The sequence below is a fragment of the Podarcis vaucheri genome (genome assembly GCF_965113315.1).
Source record: "Podarcis vaucheri genome assembly, chromosome: 3".
Lineage (NCBI taxonomy): Eukaryota > Metazoa > Chordata > Lepidosauria > Squamata > Lacertidae > Podarcis > Podarcis vaucheri.
The window spans coordinates 41,808,137-41,812,587 of record NC_138761.1 but is presented as its reverse complement, the minus strand read 5'-3'; positions in this window follow the sequence as shown (position 1 = coordinate 41,812,587).

Sequence of the window (4,451 nt, the reverse complement as noted above, 5' to 3'; positions counted from 1 at the left end):
ATAAAATACAAATGTGCATTATATTAGGGTAAATTACTTGCAGAAATGTGTACATTAGTCAAAACTGCATATAAAAATGTGCGTGTTAGGAAAAACATCATGCTAAAATCTGGTGAATTTTCATGAGGATTTTTTTTTAAACAATCTTGCAAATCATTGCAAAATGTGAAGAACGTAATTTAAAACTGGAAAAAAATAGAAACTGAGACAGATCTACCCTCAATGTGCTGTTCACTGCTGTAAGGGCCTTTGGGTTAAAAAGCACCATATAACATACCTTAACATTTTTTAAAAAAGAAAAATCCTCCCTGCAAAAGACCATTAAATCAACAGTCTAAAATTATCTAACCATAGCACTGCTTAAAGCACCAGCATCGTCAGTCCTTCCTCTCAGGAAAGGTGCCAGGACCTGATCATTGTCCACAACCATTTTTTGCCCTTCTTTAACATGTATGCTGTAAAAGGGGGAAGAGTTTGAAGTTCATCCTCCTCCTTTCTTAAATAATTGGATCCATTCTGTGAGAGCTGAGCTTCTTGGTCATTCCCTTGTTTGTTTGAAATAAACTAACGCATTAATAAAATATTCTATATAATTTTTCAATTGCCCACAAGAGTCTGAAAAGCTACATCCCCCCCCGAAAGAAATAAAAGACCATTGTTAAAGAGATTATTTTGCGATAGCCTTCAAAGCATATGATGCAATTCCATCAACTTCAATTGCTCTTAAGGGAGACCCAAATTATGATGGTATAATTCACTTTCAAGAGGCCTGCTGATAGGCTTCATTAGTTTAATTCCACACATTGTGCTTATTGAATATATAAGTAATTTGCTACTCAATGAGCTGTGAACATTTGCTGGGCACTTCCATCTCCTTTTTATTTTCCAGCCTAGACAAGTAGATCAGAAAAGAGCAGAACATATAAAAAAAAAAATCTTAGAACATGCAAGTAAGCATGACTGGATTAGCTTTTGGCCTTATTTTTATCCACCATAATGTTTCTTCAAGCTTAGACATGTGTTTGCTCCACAGTTTGTCCTATTTATATGCCAAAGTTTCAAAGTTCAACTATTTTAGACTTCTGTGCATGGAAAATAAGTGTGGCTGTTTTTGTTGTTGTTATTCTGCATTGGAAATAAGATACCCAATGATTTATTAAATGTGAAATAAAATAGAGAGACAATTTATCATCAACACTTGGGAACATCTGACTAATCCTTTCCCCCTGTAAATAAAATTTGCAAACTAAACATTCAAACCCAATGAATATATTTATGAGGAATCATAGTTCTAAACTGTATTGATGTTTCAATGTGAATATTTTATACTGAAGTTCTACAATTTTCCTTTTTGAAAACAAAAATTCAGATTGTCAACAAAAAATAACTAAGGGTAAATAATAAGTGTTGGCTACTCCAGTGCTGTTGACTTCCAGCACTGGCAAAAGGTTCCATCAACTATATTTATCCTTGTAACGGTGAAATTGTACTGGTACGAAGGTCTACTTTTCACCAGTCTTGAAAGCAGACCTTGCACCAGAACAATAGATGCTACCATGTAATGATAGAGCTTATAAATTAGAGTTTATAAAGCTACCCCCTCAGTATTAATGAAATGGACTTGCCCTATAGTCTAGTTTCAAAGGTGAAGTTGTTGCTCAAGTTTGTATAAGAAGTTGCTGAGCATATAAAGCTATTCCAAGCTGTTGCTCATTACTTTAGCCTGTCTGTGGACCCAGAATCAACCAGTACTGGTCCACTGTTACTGGAATAAATATGCTGCAGAAGGGCATTTTCCTCTTGGGCGAATGGTGCCTTTCTTGTGGCTTAGGGCACAAGAGCAAAAGACACAAACCAGGACCAACAACAATAATTTATTTATACCCCACCCATCTGGCTAGGTTTCCACAGCCTCTCTGGGTGGCTTCCAGCAGAATATCAAAACATAATAAATATAGAAACACAATCCACCATGTTCTTGCACTGTGCCATTACAGTGGTACCCCGCAAGACGAATGCCTCGCAAGACGGAAAACCCGCAAGACGAAAGGGTTTTCTGTTTTGGAGGCGCTTCGCAAGACGAATTTCCCTATGGGCTTGCATCGCAAGACGAAAGCCCATAGGGAAATGCTGGCGGTCGGGAGCAAAGACTTTCGCCCACAGCCGGCCTTCAGAAGAGGACCTCTTCTGAAGGCCGGCAGGGGGCAAAAGTCTTTGCTCCCCCCCCCGCCTGCCTTCCCCCCCCCCGCCTGCCCCGGGCGATCTTAAAATGCTGGCGGGCGGGAGCGAAGCGTTCGCTGCCGACCCCCAGCATTTTAAAATCTCCAAGGGACAGCAGAGAAGTCTCTGTCCCGGGGAGATTTTAAAATGCTGGGGGTCGGGAGCGAAGCGCTGCCGACCCCCAGCATTTTAAAACGATGTTCCGAAGGGGGGAGGGGGGGCGGGAACAGCTGCCCCATCCGCCCCGCTTCGGAACGATGTTCCGAAGGGGGGAGGTGGGGCGGGAACAGCTGCCCCATCCGCCCCACTTCGGAACGATGTTCCGAAGGGGGGAGGTGGGGCGGGAACAGCTGCCCCATCCGCCCCACTTCGGAACGATGTTCCGAAGTGGGGAGGTGGGGCGGGAACAGCTGCCCCAGCCGCCCCACTTCGGAACGATGTTCCGAAGGGGGGAGGGGGGCGGGAACAGCTGCCCCAGCCGCCCCACTTCGGAACGATGTTCCGAAGGGGGGAGGGGGGCGGGAACAGCTGCCCCAGCCGCCCCACTTCGGAACGATGTTCCGAAGGGGGGAGGGGGGAGGGAACAGCTGCCCCAGCCGCCCCACTTCGGAACGATGTTCCGAAGGGGGGAGGGGGGCGGGAACAGCTGCCCCAGCTGCCGGGCTTCGTAGCGCTGCTGCGAAGCCGGGCGGGGGGGTGGGAACACCTTCTGAAGGCGGGCAGGGGGCGAAAGTCTTTGTCCCCCCTGCCTGCCTTCCCAGGGGCTTTTAAATCGCCCCGACAGCGGAGAAGTCCTCCGCTGTCCGGGGGGATTTTAAAATGCCGCCCGCCAGCATTTTAAGATCGCCCGGACAGCGGAGAAGTCCTCCGCTGTCCCGGGGTTTTTTAAAATGCTGGGGGTGAAAAGAAAAGCCCTTGTCCCCCCCCCCCCCAGCCTTCAGAAGAGGTCCGGGGACAGACTGTCCCCGGACCTGGCCTGAAGGTGGTTTCCCTAGGAACGCATTAATTGATTTTCAATGCATTCCTATGGGAAACCGTGCATCGCAAGACGAAAAACCCGCAAGACGAAGAGAATTGCGGAACGAATTAATTTCGTCTTGCGAGGCACCACTGTAATTTCAAAGAGGCTTGAGCATTTCAGTGGATTGTGCCCTAAACTTTTAGCCCTAGCAGAGAATACAGAAGTAGGGGTATCCCAAGTGATAATCTTGTATTGGGATGCCATGGGAATTCCTCACAACACTTTCTCTGGATTGAGAACTGGGCTTCCATCTGTGTTCCCTTAGTAGCCTATAATGCTGATCAGATTTATAAAAAGCTATTTTGTGATGGTAGGTCCGCTTTCTGTGGTTAAATCCATGGCTATGCTATTTAACAACCGTTTTGAAAGCCTGCAGGAACATAAGCAGGTAACTCCAGTATCAAATGATTCCAAAAATAGCCTCTAACACAAGTTCCTAAAGCTTTTGCCTGATGTGCATAGAAAGATAATAAAACCACTGCTAATATATTTTCCACTTACATTTCAGTCAGGAATAGCAATCCTACTTGGGGCTTTTTCTGGTTTAAAGCAAATATCTCCATAGATTGTCTCCAAAATTAGTCTTACTAACATGGAAGTTGTGAAACATTTTCAACCCCTAGATTTGATAAATTGTCCCTTCAAATTTTACTAATTGATTTATTCACCCAAATTTTGACTGCTGCATTTTCCTTTCTATCTAAAGTTTCTGGCATCTCTGTTAATATCTGGAAGATCTATAGTAACTGACTTTATAATTGGATATACAGGTATCACACTGACTCAAAATGTATCTTAAAATCAGAAGGAAACCAAAATAATGAGGAAAGCATTACTCTTAAGATTTCATTTGTAGATGCTTTCAGTAACGTTAGCACTGGTTGGATATAAAAATAATACTAATAAATATGAGGAAGGGTGCTTAATGGGAGCAGCCATTGAGATAAAGGATTCCCTGGTGATCTACTGCAAATCAACCAGAGATCCAGTGCTTTGTTTCTGGGGGGACGCAGAAAATAAGGAGTGACTCTGATTGACAGGGGCCATTGGTGCATGTGTCATAGCCTGAATGAAAAGGAAACTGCATATCTTTTGAACCTAAATCACTTACCATTGCCATATTTTTTCTGTGCTTCTCCTACCAAGTAGAAGACAGATCTTCTTACTACAATCTTTGAATACCCAGTTCTGTCCTGCATCTCCTGTTCAA